The 15,340-nt window shown below is 40.8% G+C and overlaps 2 non-coding genes across 2 annotated transcripts; both read right to left on the bottom strand.

Moving 5' to 3' along the window:
* Nucleotides 1–218: 218 nt before the first annotated feature.
* LOC130937275 (small nucleolar RNA R71) lies at nucleotides 219–326 on the bottom strand. The gene has a single exon (XR_009068498.1). It is a non-coding gene; the product is annotated as a small nucleolar RNA R71 (small nucleolar RNA).
* A 10,601-nt stretch (nucleotides 327–10,927) lies between these two features.
* LOC130937514 (small nucleolar RNA R71) lies at nucleotides 10,928–11,035 on the bottom strand. The gene has a single exon (XR_009068730.1). It is a non-coding gene; the product is annotated as a small nucleolar RNA R71 (small nucleolar RNA).
* Between the last annotated feature and the right edge of the window lie 4,305 nt (nucleotides 11,036–15,340).

Below are 15,340 nucleotides of genomic sequence, written 5' to 3'. Positions count from 1 at the left end.
AAGATCCTCATCAGTTTTTAGCTGAGTTCTTGCAAATCTGTGACACTGTCAAGACTAATGGGGTTGACCCTGAGGTCTACAGACTTATGCTATTCCCTTTTGCTGTAAGAGACAGAGCTAGGATATGGTTGGACTCACAACCTAAAGAAAGCCTGAACTCTTGGGAAAAGCTAGTCAATGCCTTCTTGGCAAAGTTCTTTCCACCTCAAAAATTGAGTAAGCTTAGAGTGGAAGTCTAAACCTTCAGACAGAAAGAAGGTGAATCCCTCTATGAAGCTTGGGAAAGATACAAACAATTAATCAGAAAGTGTCCCTCTAACATGCTTTCTGAATGGAGCATCATAGGTATTTTCTATGATGGTCTCTCTGAACTATCCAAGATGTCATTGGATAGCTCTGCTGGAGGATCTCTTCATCTGAAGAAGACGCCTACAGAAGCTCAAGAACTAATTGAAATGGTTGCAAATAACCAATTCATGTACACTTCTGAAAGGAATCCTGTGAACAATGGGACAAATCAGAAGAAAGGAGTTCTTGAGATTGATACTCTGAATGCCATATTGGCTCAGAACAAGATATTGACTCAGCAAGTCAATTTGATTTCTCAAAGTCTGTCTGGAATGCAAAATGCACCAGGCAGTACTAAGGATGCTTCATCTGAAGAAGAAGCTTATGATCCTGAGAACCCTTCAATGGAAGAGGTGAATTACATGGGAGAACCCTATGAAAACACCTATAATTATTCATGGAGAAATCATCCAAATCTCTCATGGAAGGATCAACAGAGACCTCAACAAGGTTTCAACAATAATAATGGTGGAAGAAACAGGTTTAGCAATGGCAAGCCTTTTCCATCATCTTCTCAGCAACAGATAGAGAATTCTAAGCAGAGCCACTCTGACTTAGCAACCATGGTCTCTGATCTAATCAAAACCACTCAAAGTTTCATGACTGAAACAAGATCCTCCATTAGGAATTTGGAGGCACAAGTGGGACAGCTGAGCAAGAAAATTACTGAACTCCCTCCTAGTACTCTTCCAAGCAATACAGAAGAGAATCCAAAAGGAGAATGTAAGGCCATCAACATGGCCGAACTTGGAGAGGAAGGAGAGGCAGTGAACGCCACTAAGGAAGACCTCAATGGACGTCCACTGGCCTCCAATGAGTTCCCTAATGAGGAACCATGGGAATCTGAGGCTCACACTGAGACCATAGAGATTCCATTAGATTTACTTTTGCCATTCATGAGCTCTGATGAATATTCTTCCTCTGAAGAGGATGAGTATGTCACTGAAGAGCAAGTTGCTAAATACCTTGGAGCAATCATGAAGCTAAATGACAAGTTATTTGGTAATGAGACTTGGGAGAACGAACCGTCTTTGCTCACCAAAGAACTGGATGACTTGTCTAGGCAGAAATTACCTCAAAAGAGACAGGATCCTGGAAAGTTTTCAATACCTTGTACCATAGGCACCATGACCTTTAAGAAGGCTCTGTGTGACTTAGGGTCAAGTGTAAACCTCATGTATCTCTCTGTAATGGAGAAGCTAGGGATCTTTGAGGTACAAGCTGTAAGAATCTCACTAGAGATGGCAGACAATTCAAGAAAACAAGCTTATGGGCTAGTAGAGGATGTTCTGGTAAAGATTGAAGACCATTACATCCCTGCTAATTTCATAGTCCTAGAGACTGGAAAGTGCATGGATGAAACCATCATCCTTGGCAGACCCTTCCTAGCCACAGCAAAGGCTGTGATTGATGTTGACAGAGGAGAATTGATCATTCAAGTGAATGAAGAATCCTTTGTGTTTAAGGCTCAATGATATCCTTCTGTCACCATGGAAAGGAAGCATGAAGAGCTTCTCTCAAAACAGAGTCAAACAGAGCCCCCACAGTCAAAGTCTAAGTTTGGTGTTGGGAGGCCATAACCAAATTCTAAGTTTGGTGTTGAACCCCATATTCAAACTCTAAGTTTGGTGTTGGGAGGTTCCAACATTGCTTTGAGTATCTGTGAGGCTCCATGAGAACCCACTGTCAAGCTACTGACATTAAAGAAGCGCTTGTTGGGAGGCAACCCAATGTTATATTTAATCTATTTTCCTTTGTTATTTTATGTTTTCTGTAGGTTGATGATCATGGGAAGTCACAAAATCAATTGAAAAAGCAAAAACAGAATGAAAAATAGAAAGAAAAACAGCACACCCTGGAGGAGAACTTGCTGGCGTTTAAACGCCAGTGAAGCTAGCAAATGGGCGTTTAACGCCCAGTCTGGCACAATTCTGGGCGTTTAACGCCAGAAAGGGGCACCAGACTGGCGTTAAACGCCAGGAAAGGGCAAAAAGTTGGCGTTAAACGCCAGAAATGGGCACCAGCCCGGCGTTTAACGCCAGAATTGGCACAGAGAGCATTTTTGCTCGCCACTTGGTGCAGGGATGACTTTTCCTTGACACCTCAGGATTTGTGGACCCCACAGGATCCCTACCTACCTCACCACTCTCTCTCTTCTTCACCAATCACCTCAACCACTCTTCCCCAAAAAAACCCCTCACCTATCAAATCCCACTATTCTCTTCACCACTCACATCCATCCTTCATAAAACCTCACCTACCTCACCATTCAAATTTAAACCACTTTCCCTCCCAAACCCACCCTCCCATAACCGAACCCTACCCCTCTCTCCACCCCTATATAAACCCATCTTCACTCCCTCATTTTCACACACCCTAAACACTACTTCTCCCCCTTGGCCGAACCACAAAGCCACCTCCATCTCCTCTATTTCTTCTTCTTCTACTCTCTTCTTTCTTCTTTTGCTCGAGGACGAGCAAACCTTTTAAGTTTGGTGTGGTAAAAGCATTGCTTTTTGTTTTTCCATAACCATTTATGGCATCCAAGGCCGGAGAAACCTCTAGAAAGAGGAAAGGAAAGGCAAAAGCTTTCACCTCCGAGTCATAGGAGATGGAGAGATTCATCTCAAGGGTGCATCAAGACCACTTCTATAAAGTTGTGGCCTTGAAGAAGGTGATCCCCGAGGTCCCTTTCAAACTCAAAAAGAGTGAATATCCGGAGATCCGACATGAGATTCGAAGAAGAGGTTGGGAAGATCTTACCAACCCTATTCAACAAGTCGGAATCTTAATGGTTCAAGAGTTCTATGCCAATGCATGGATCACCAAGAACCATGATCAAAGTATGAACCCGGACCCAAAGAATTGGCTTACAATGGTTCGGGGGAAATACTTAGATTTTAGTCCAGAAAATATAAGGTTGGCATTCAACTTGCCCATGATGCAAGGAGATGAACACCATTACACTAGAAGGGTCAACTTTGATCAAAGGTTGGACCAAGTCCTCATAGACATCTGTAAAGAGGGCGCCCAATGGAAGAGAGATTCAAGAGGGAAGCCGGTTCAACTAAGAAGGCATGACCTCAAGCCCGTGGCTAGGGGATGGTTGGAGTTTATCCAACGCTCAATCATTCCCACTAGCAACCGGTCCGAAGTTACCATAGACCGGGCCATCATGATTCATAGCATCATGGTTGGAGAAGAAGTAGAAGTTCATGAGGTTATAGCCCAAGATCTTTATAAGGTGGCGGACAAGTCCTCTACCTTGGCAAGGTTAGCCTTTCCTCATCTCATTTGTCACCTCTGTTATTCAGTTGGAATTGACATAGAGGGAGACATCCCCATTGATGAGGACAAGCCCATCACTAAGAAAAGGAAGGAGCAAACAAGAGATCCCACTCATCATGAAATCCCTGAGATACCTTAAGGGATGCACTTTCCTCCACAAAACTATTGGGAGCAAATGAACACCTTCCTAGGAGAATTGAGTTCCAACATGGGACAACTAAGGGTGGAGCACCAAGAACATTCCATCCTCCTCCATGAAATTAGAGAAGATCAAAGAATCATGAGAGAGGAGCAACAAAGGCAAGAAAGAGACATTGAGGAGCTCAAGCACTCCATAAGATCTTCAAGAGGAAGAACAAGCCGCCATCACTAAGGTGGACCCGTTCTTTAATTTCCTTGTTCTTTATTTTTCTATTTTTCGAAAAATCATGCTTATGTTTATCTATGTTTGTGTCTTGTGATCATTAGTGTCTTAGTGTCTATGCCTTAAAGTTATGAATGTCCTATGAATCCATCACCTTTCTTAAATGAAAAATGTTCTTAATTGAAAAAGAGAAGAATTGCATGAATTTTAAATTTTATAACAGATTAATTATTTTGATGTAGTGGCAATACTTTTGTTTTCTGAATGTATGCTTAAACAGTGCATATGTCTTTTGAATTTGTTGTTCATGAATGGTTGGCTCTTGAAAGAATGATGAAAAAGGAGACATGTTACTGAGGATCTGAAAAATCATAAAAATGATTCTTGAAGCAAGAAAAAGCAGTGCATACAAAAAAAAAGAAGAAGAAAAAAAACGAAAAAAAATTGAGAAAGAGAAAAAGAAAGAAAAAGAAAGAAATAAAGTTGTGATCCAAGGCAAAAAGAGTGTGCTTAAGAACCCTGGACACCTCTAATTGGGAACTCTAGCAAAGCTGAGTCACAATCTGAAAAGGTTCACCCAATTATGTGTCTGTGGCATGTATGTATCCGGTGGTAATACTAGAAGACAGAGTGCTTTGGGCCACGGCCAAGACTCATAAAGTAGCTGTGTTCAAGAATCATCATACTTAACTAGGAGAATCAATGACACTATCTGGATTCTGAGTTCCTATATAAGCCAATCATTCTGAATTTCAAAGGATAGAGTGAGATGCCAAAACTATTCAGAGGCAAAAAGCTAAAAGCCCCGCTCATCTAATTAATACTGATCTTCATAGATGTTTTTGGAATTCATTGTATATTCTCTTCTCTTTATCTTATTTGATTTTCAGTTGCTTGAGGAAAAGCAACAATTTAAGTTTGGTGTTGTGATGAGCGGATAATTTGTACGCTTTTTGGCATTATTTTTAGTATATTTTTAGTATGTTTTAGTTAGTTTTTATTATATTTTTATTAGTTTTTTGTTAAAATTCACTTTTCTGGATTTTACTATGAGTTTGTGTGTTTTTTTGTGATTTCAGGTATTTTCTGGCTGAAATTGAGGGACCTGAGCAAAAATCTGATTCAGAGACTGAAAAGGACTGCAGATGCTGTTGGATTCTGACCTCCCTGCACTCGAAGTGGATTTTCTGGAGCTACAGAAGCCCAATTGGCGCGCTCTCAACGGCGTTGGAAAGTAGACATCTTGAGCTTTCCAGCAATGTATAATAGTTCATACTTTGCCCGAGATTTGATGGCCCAAACCGGTGTTCCAAATCAGCTCAAAACTGCCTGGCGTTAAACGCCGGAACTGGCACAAGAATGGGAGTTAAACGCTCAAACTGGCACAAAAGCTGGTGTTTAACTCCAAGAGAAGTCTCTACACAAAAATGCTTCAATTCTCAGCCCAAGCACACACCAAGTGGGCCCGAAAGTGGATTTTTCTGTCAGTTACTCATTTCTGTAAACCCTAGGCTACTAGTTTTCTACATATAGGATCTTTTACTATTGTATTTTCATCTTTAGATCATTTTCGATCTTAGGATCATCTTTGGATGTCTAGTTCTTAGATCATGGGAGGCTGGCCATTCGGCCATGCCTGAACCTTGTTCTTATGTATTTTCAACGGTGGAGTTTCTACACACCATAGATTAAGGTGTGGAGCTCTGCTGTACCTCGAGTATTAATGCAATTACTATTGTTCTTCTATTCAATTCAGTTTGTTCTTATTCCAAGATATTCATTCGCACTCAAGAACTTGATGAATGTGATGATTATGTGACGCTCATCATCATTCTCACTTATGAACGCGTGCCTGACAACCACTCCCGTTCTACAAGCAACAAGGCATGAATGTTTATCTCTTGGATTCCTTAATCGGAATCTTCGTGGTATAAGCTAGAATTGATGGCGGCATTCAAGAGAATCCGGAAGGTCTAAACCTTGTCTGTGGTAGTCTGAGTAGGATTCAATGATTGAATGACTGTGACGAGCTTCAAACTCCTGAAGGCTGGGCGTTAGTGACAGACGCAAAAGAATCAATGGATTCTATTCCAACCTGATTGAGAACCAACAGATGATTAGCCGTGCCGTGATAGGGTGCGTTGAACATTTTCACTGAGAGGACGGGATTGTAGCCACTGACAACGGTGATGCCCAACATACAGCTTGCCATGGAAAGGAGTAAGAAGGATTGGATGAAGACAGTAGGAAAGCAGAGAGACGGAAGGGACAAAGCATCTCCATACGCTTATCTGAAATTCTCACCAATGAATTACATAAGTATCTCTATCTCTATATTATTCTTTATTCATATATCATCCATAACCATTTGAATCTGCCTGACTGAGATTTACAAGGTGACCATAGCTTGCTTCATACCAACAATCTTCGTGGGATCGACCCTTACTCGCGTAAGGTTTATTACTTGGACGACCCAGTGCACTTGCTGGTTAGTTGTGCGAAGTTGTGAAATTATGTTTAGACCATGGTATTGAGCACCAAGTTTTTGGAGCCATTACCGGGGACTTTTTGAGTAGTGAAAAGAATGGATCACAATTTTGTGCACCACCACGTCGGACACGGCGTCAATAATTTGACACCCACTTAACGGCAGGACCCGATTGATGCAAATTAAAATTTTTTTGGATTAAAATAGAACAGTTTAAACGTTGGGGACTAAAACAGAATTCACCCCAAACGTAGGGGACCAAAATAGTACTTTACCCAATCTGTTGAGATGCCATTAGTTTCTCCTCAAAAAGTAGATCAAATATGATATCATTGTCTCCTGGTTGGTGGTTTTTGTACTTTAGATAGAGTAAAATTATTAGAATGGCATAATATTTACTTCTGTTCTATCATTATAAATTAGTCTGTATGAAGTAATGCCTAATAGTAGAAAGTTCAAAGAGGATATTAGAAGGAATGAGTGTCAACTAATGGTTCATTTCATGCAGCTGTCTTAGGCAATAGCATAACTAGAATTAAAGCATCAAATGTATGATGTGCATTAGGAAACTATGATGTGCAGAAACCCCAAGGGTAACATTAACATTGCAGAGTTGAAAATGGCCTGATGAGCGGATAATTTGTACGCTTTTTGGCATTGTTTTTAGTATGTTTTTAGTATATTTGGTTTAGTTTTTAGTATATTTTTATTAGTTTTTAGTTAAAATTCACTTTTCTGGACTTTACTATGAGTTTGTGTGTTTTTCTGTGATTTCAGGTATTTTCTGGCTGAAATTGAGGGACCTGAGCAAAAATCTGATCCAGAGACTGAAAAGGACTGCAGATGCTGTTGGATTCTGACCTCCCTGCACTCAAAGTGGATTTTCTGGAGCTACAGAAGCCCAATTGGCGCGCTCTCAACGGTGTTGGAAATTAGACATCCTGGGCTTTCCAGCAATATATGATAGTCCATACTTTGCCCAAGATTTGATGGCCCAAACCGGCGTTCAAAGTCACCCTCAGAAATTCCAGCGTTAAACGCCGGAACTGGCACCTAAATGGGAGTTAAACGCCCAAACTGGCATAAAAGCTGGCGTTTAACTCCAAGAAGAGTCTCTACACGAAATTGCTTCATTGCTCAGCCCAAGCACACACCAAGTGGGCCCGAAAGTGGATTTTTATGTCATTTACTCATCTCTGTACACCCTAGGTTACTAGTTTTCTATAAGTAGGACCTTTTACTATTGTATTGAGATATCGGAGTAGCTACTTTCATTTTATGCTATCTTAGATCATTGGGAGGCTGGCCATTCGGCCATGCCTAGACCTTGTTCTTATGTATTTTCAACGGTGGAGTTTCTACACACCATAGATTAAGGTGTGGAGCTCTGCTGTACCTCGAGTATTAATGCAATTACTATTGTTCTTCTATTCAATTCCGCTTGTTCTTTGTCCAAGATATCACTTGTTCTTCAACTTGATGAATGTGATGATCCGTGACACTCATCATCATTCTCACCTATGAACAAGGTGACTGACAACCACTTTTGTTCTACGAGCAACCAAGGCTCTAGTGTTTATCTCTTGGATTCCTGATACACGATGCATGGTTGATCGCCTGACAACCGAGTGCTCGCCTGACAAACGAGCCAGCCATTCCGTGAGATCAGAGTCTTCGTGGTATAGGCAAGAACTGATGGCGGCATTCAAGAGGATCCGGAAGGTCTAACCTTGTCTGTGGTATTCTAAGTAGGATTCAATGATTGAATGACTGTGACGTGCTTCAAACTCCTGAAGGCGGGGCGTTAGTGACAGACGCAAAAGAATCACTGGATTCTATTCCGGCCTGATTGAGAACCGACAGATGGATAGCCGTGCCGTGACAGGGTGCGTTGAACATTTCCACTGAGAGGATGGGAGGTAGCCACTGACAACGGTGAAACCCTTGCATAAGCTTGCCATGGAAAGGAGTAAGAAGGATTGGATGAAGACAGTAGGAAAGCAGAGAGACGGAAGGGAAGGCATCTTCATACGCTTATCTGAAGTTCCTACCAATGAATTACATAAGTACCTCTATCTTTATCTTTATGCTTTATTCGTATATCACTATACCCATTTGAGTCTGCCTGACTAAGATTTACAAGGTGACCATAGCTTGCTTCATACCAACAATCTCCGTGGGATCGACCCTTACTCGCGTAAGGTTTATTACTTGGACGACCCAGTGCACTTGCTGGTTAGTTGTGCAAAGTTGTGTTTATGCCATGGTATTGAGCACCAAGTTTTTGGGGCCATTACTAGGGATTATTTGAGTTGTGAAAAGTAGTGATCACAATTTCGCACACCAAGTTTTTGGCGCCGTTGCCGGGGATTGTTGAGTTTGGACAACTGACGGTTCATCTTGTTGCTTAGATTAGGTATTTTTCTTCAGAGTTCTTAAGAACGAATTCTAGTGTTTCAAGGTGATGTTCTTATCATCACCGAAGCTAATTGATCTTCATCAATTTAGCTCTTGAATGCAATGTTCTGCTGAAGCTTGGCTAGCCATGTCTAATTTCTTTAGACTAAAGTTTTAGACTAACATTGCATGATTCCTGGAATTCTCATTAAGAATTTTGATATCTTTATTTTCTTTTCCACTTAATTTTCGAAAAAAAAACCAAAAAAAATTAAAAAATCATAAAAACAAAAAATATTGTATGTTTCTTGTTGAGTCTTGTGTCTCATATTAAGTTTGGTGTCAATTGCATGTTTCTGTTCTTCTTACATTCATTCATGTGTCTTAAGTGATCTTCAAGATGTTCTTGATGATTTCCTTGCTCTGATCTTTAAATTCTCTTGTCTTGAGTATTTTTGTTGTTTGTCATATGCATTCTCATTTAGTTAGTGTCAGTAGTATACAAACTGCTAAGTTTGGTGTCTTGCATGCATTGTTATTTGATTTTAGTTACATTTTGATTATTCCTCATTATTAAAAATCCAAAAATATTTTTAATTTGTGTCTTTTCAAGTCAATAATACAGAGAATTGAAGATTCAGAACATACAGAAGAGGAATTATACAGAAAAAGCTGGGCGTTCAAAACGCCCAGTGAAGAAGGCAAACTGGCGTTTAAACGCCAGCCAGGGTGCCTGGCTGGGCGTTTAACGCCCAAAAAGGTAGTGCATTGGGCGTTAAACGCCAGAATGTGCACCATTCTGGGCGTTTAACGCCAGGATGGCACAAGAGGGAAGATTTTGTTTTCAAATCAATTTTTTTTCAAGTTTTCAAAGTTTTTCAAAATCAAATCTTTTTCAAATCATATCTTTTCAATCAAATGTTTTCAAAATCAATTTCTTTCCTTTTTCAAAGATACTTGCTAACAATTAATGATTTGATTGAACATTTCAAGTATGTTGCCTTTTCTGTTGAGAAAAGGTTTAATGTTTGAATCATATCTTTTCTTGTTAGGCAAGTCATTAATTTTTTTTAATCAAATCTTTTTAAAATTGTTTTCAAATCATATCTTCTCAACCACATTTTTTTAAAAACCAATCATATCTTCTTAACCTCATCTTTTTCAAAATAGTTTTCAATCAAATCTTTTTGACTTCTAATTTCAAAATCTTTTTCAAAAATCACTTGATTTCTTTCCCACTCTTATTTTCGAAAATTAATTAGTGTTTTTCAAAATGTTTTCAAATTCTTTAACTTAATTTTCGAAAAAGCTCTTCCTCTCTTCTCACATCCTTCTATTTATGGAGTATCACTCCTCCTCAATGCACAATTCGAACTCTATCTCACTAAGTTCGAATTCTTCTACCTCTTTCTTCTATTTTTCTTTTCCTCTGACACCTCAAGGAATCTCTATACTGTGACATAGAGGATTCCATATTTTCTTGTTCTCTTCTCTTTCATATAAGCAGGAACAAAGACAAAGGCATTCTTGTTGAAGCTGATCCTGAACCTGAAGGGACCTTGAAGCGAAAGCTAAGAGAAGCTAAGGCACAACTCTCTGTAGAGGACCTAACAGAAATCTTCAAAGGAGAAGCACACATGGCAGCCGAAAACAACAACAATGCAAACAATGCAAGGAAGGTGCTGGGTGACTTTACTGCACCTACTCCCGACTTCTATGGGAGAAGCATCTCTATCCCTGCCATTGGAGCAAACAACTTTGAGCTTAAGCCTCAATTAGTTTCTCTAATGCAACAGAATTGCAAGTTCCATGGACTTCCATTGGAAGATCCTCATCAGTTTTTAGCTGAATTCTTGCAAATCTGTGACACTGTCAAGACTAATGGGGTTGACCCTGAGGTCTACAGACTTATGCTATTCCCTTTTGCTGTAAGAGACAGAGCTAGGACATGGTTGGATTCACAACCTAAAGAAAGCCTGGACTCATGGGAAAAGCTAGTCAATGCCTTCTTGGCAAAGTTCTTTCCACCTCAAAAATTGAGTAAGCTTAGAGTGGAAGTCCAAACCTTCAGACAGAAGGATGGAGAATCCCTCTATGAAGCCTGGGAAAGATACAAACAATTGATCAGAAAATGTCCTTCTGACATGCTTTCTGAATGGAGCATCATAGGTATTTTCTATGATGGTCTCTCTGAACTGTCCAAGATGTCTTTGGATAGCTCTGCTGGAGGATCTCTTCATCTGAAGAAGACGCCTACAGAAGCCCAAGAACTAATTGAGATGGTTGCAAATAACCAATTCATGTACACTTCTGAAAGGAATCCTGTGAACAATGGGGCAAATCAGAAGAAAGGAGTTCTTGAGATTGATACTCTGAATGCCATTCTGGCTCAGAACAAGATATTGACTCAACAAGTCAATTTGATTTCTCAAAGTCTGTCTGGAATGCAAAATGCACCAAGCAGTACTAAGGGTGCTTCATCTGAAGAAGAAGCCTATGATCCTGAGAACCCTTCAATGGAAGAGGTGAATTACCTAGGAGAACCCTATGGAAACACCTATAATTCTTCATGGAGAAATCATCCAAATTTCTCATGGAAGGATCAACAGAGACCTCAACAAGGTTTCAACAACAATAATGGTGGAAGAAACAGGTTTAGCAATGGCAAGCCTTTTCCATCATCTTCTCAGCAACAGACAGAGAGTTCTAAGCAGAACACCTCTGACTTAGCAACCATAGTCTCTGATCTAATCAAAACCACTCAAAGTTTCATGACTGAAACAAGGTCCTCCATTAGGAATTTGGAGGCACAAGTGGGACAGCTGAGCAAGAAAGTTACTGAACTCCCTCCTAGTACTCTCCCAAGCAACACAGAAGAAAATCCAAAAGGAGAGTGCAAGACCATCAACATGGCCGAATTTGGAGAGGAAGGAGAGGAAGTGAACGCCACTGAGGAAGACCTCAGTGGGCGTGCACTGACCTCCATTGAGTTCCCCAATGAGGAACCATGGGAATCTGAGGCTCAAAATGAGACCATAGAGATTCCATTGGATTTACTTCTGCCTTTCATGAGCTCTGATGAGTATTCTTCCTCTGAAGAGGATGAGTATGTCACTGAAGAGCAAGTGGCTAAATACCTTGGAGCAATCATGAAGCTAAATGACAAGTTATTTGGAAATGAGACTTGGGAGAATGAACCCCCTTTGCTCACCAAAGAACTGGATGACTTGTCTAGGCAGAAATTACCTCAAAAGAGACAAGATCCTGGGAAGTTTTCAATACCTTGTACCATAGGCACCATGACCTTCAAGAAGGCTCTGTGTGACTTAGGGTCAAGTGTAAACCTCATGCCTCTCTCTGTAATGGAGAAGCTAGGGATCTTTGAGGTGCAAGCTGCAAGAATCTCATTAGAGATGGTAGACAACTCAAGAAAACAAGCTCATGGACTTGTAGAGGATGTTTTGGTGAAGATTGAAAACCATTACATCCCTGCTGATTTCATAGTCCTAGAGACTGGGAAGTGCATGGATGAAACCATCATCCTTGGCAGACCCTTCCTAGCCACAGCAAAGGCTGTGATTGATGTTGATAGAGGCGAATTGATCATTCAAGTGAATGAAGAATCTTTTGTGTTTAAGGCTCAAGGATATCCCTCTGTCACCATGGAGAGGAAGCATGAAGAGCTTCTCTCAATTCAGAGTCAAACAGAGCCCCCACAGTCAAACTCTAAGTTTGGTGTTGGGAGGCCACAACCAAACTCTAAGTTTGGTGTTGAACCCCCACATTCAAACTCTAAGTTTGGTGTTAGGAGGTTCCAACATTGCTCTGAGAAAATGTGAGGCTCCATGAGAGCCCTCTGTCAAGCTACTGACATTAAAGAAGCGCTTGTTGGGAGGCAACCCAATGCTATATTTTATCTATTTTCTTTTGTTATTTTATTATTTTTTTTTAGGTTGATGATCATAAGAAGTCACAAAATTAATTGAAAAAGCAAAAACAGAATAAAAAACAGGAAGAAAAACAGCACACCCTGGAGGAAGAACTTACTGGCGTTTAAACGCCAGTAAGGCTAGCAGGTGGGCGTTTAACGCCCAGTCTGGCACCATTCTGGGCGTTTAATGCCAAAAAGGGGCACCAGACTGGCGTTAAACGCCAGAAAAGGGCAAGAACCTGGCGTTAAACGCCAGAAAGGGGCACCAGCCCGGCGTTTAACGCCAGAATTGGCTCAAAACGTGATTTTGCATGCCATTTGGTGCAGGGATGACTTTTCCTTGACACCACAGGATCTGTGGACCCCACAGGATCCCCACCAACCCCACCACCCTCTCTTTTCTTCACCCATTCACCTATCAAATCTCATCTTCCTCTTCACCACTCACATCCATCCTTCATACAACCCCACCTACCTCACCATTCAAAGTCAAACCACTTTCCCTCCCAAACCCACCCTCACTTGACCGAACCATACCCTTCCCCCTCCCCTATATATACCCTTCTTCACCCCTTCATTTTCACACAACCTAAACACCACTTCTCCCCCTCTTTGGCCGAACACAAAAGCCATTCCCTTCTTCCTCATTTCTTCTTCTTCTACTCTCTTCTTTCTTCTTTTGCTCGAGGATGAGCAAACCTTTTAAGTTTGGTGTGGTAAAAGCGTTGCTTTTTCGTTTTTCCATAACCATTTATGGCATCCAAGGCTGGAGAAACCTCTAGAAAGAGGAAAGGGAAGGCAAAAGCTTCTACCTCCGAGTCATGGGAGATGGAGAGATTCATCTCAAGGGTGCATCAAGACCACTTCTATGAAGTTGTGGCCTTGAAGAAGGTGATCCCCAAGGTCCCTTTTTCACTCAAAAAGAGTGAATATCCGGAGATCCGACATGAGATCCGAAGAAGAGGTTGGGAAGTCCTTACCAACCCCATTCAACAAGTCGGAATCTTGATGGTTCAAGAGTTCTATGCCAATGCATGGATCACCAAGAACCATGATCAAAGTGTGAACCCGAATCCAAAGAATTATCTTACTATGATTCGGGGGAAATACTTGGATTTTAGTCCGGAAAGTGTAAGGTTGGCATTCAATTTGCCCATGATGCAAGGAGATGAACACCCTTACACTAGAAGGGTCAACTTTGATCAAAGGTTGGACCAAGTCCTCACAGTCATATGTGAAGAGGGCGCCCAATGGAAGAGAGATTCAAGAGGAAAGCTGGTTCAATTGAGAAGGCATGACCTCAAACTCATGGCTAGAGGATGGTTGGAGTTTATCCAACGCTCAATCATTCCCACTAGCAACCGGTCCGAAGTTACTCTAGACCGGGCCATCATGATTCATAGCATCATGATTGGAGAAGAAATGGAAGTTCATGAGGTTATAGCCCAAGAACTCTATAAGGTGGCGGACAAGTCCTCCACCTTGGCAAGGTTAGCCTTTCCTCACCTCATTTGTCACCTCTGTTATTCAGTTGGAGTTGACATAGAAGGAGACACCCCCATTGATGAGGATAAGCCCATCACTAAGAAAAGGATGGAGCAAACAAGAGACCCCTCTTATCATGAGATCCCTGAGATGCCTCAAGGGATGCACTTTCCTCCACAAAACTATTGGGAGCAACTAAACACCTCCCTAGGAGAATTGAGTTCCAACATGGGACAACTAAGGGTGGAGCATCAAGAACATTCCATCCTCCTCCATGAAGTTAGAGAAGATCAAAGAATCATGAGAGAGGAGCAACAAAGACAAGGAAGAGACATTGAGGAGCTCAAGCACTCCATAGGATCTTCAAGAGGAAGAAAGAGCCGCCATCACTAAGGTGGACCCGTTCTTTAATCTCCTTGTTCTTTATTTTCTGTTTTTCGAATTTTAGTGCTTATGTTTATCTATGTTTGTGTCTTGTGATCATTAGTGTCTTAGTGTCTATGCCTTAAAGTTATGAATGTCCTATGAATCCATCACCTCTCTTAAATAAAAAAAAAACGTGCTTAATTGAAAAGAAAAAGAATTGCATGAATTTTGAATTTTATAACAGTTTAATTATTTTGATGTGGTGGCAATATTTTTGTCTTCTGAATGTATGCTTAAACAGTGCATATGTCTTTTGAATTTGTGGTTCATGAATGTTGGCTCTTGAAAGAATGATGAAAAAGGAGACATGTTACTGAGGATCTGAAAAATCATTAAAAATGATTCTTGAAGCAAGAAAAAGCAGTGAATACAAAAAAAAAAGAGAGAGGCGAAAAAAAAAACGAAAAAGAAAGAGAAAAAGAAAGAAATAAAGTTGTGATCCAAGGCAAAAAGAGTGTGCTTAAGAACCCTGGACACCTCTAATTGGGGACTCTAGCAAAGCTGAGTCACAATCTGAAAAGGTTCACCCAATTATGTGTCTGTGGCATGTATGTATCCGGTGGTAATACTGGAAGACAGAGTGCTTTGGGCCACGGCCAAGACTCATAAAGTA

Source organism: Arachis stenosperma, chromosome 6 (assembly GCF_014773155.1).
Source record: "Arachis stenosperma cultivar V10309 chromosome 6, arast.V10309.gnm1.PFL2, whole genome shotgun sequence".
NCBI classification, from domain to species: Eukaryota; Viridiplantae; Streptophyta; class Magnoliopsida; order Fabales; family Fabaceae; genus Arachis; species Arachis stenosperma.
The sequence above is the reverse complement of the archived record's forward strand: the minus strand, read 5'-3'. Positions and strand labels throughout refer to the sequence as shown.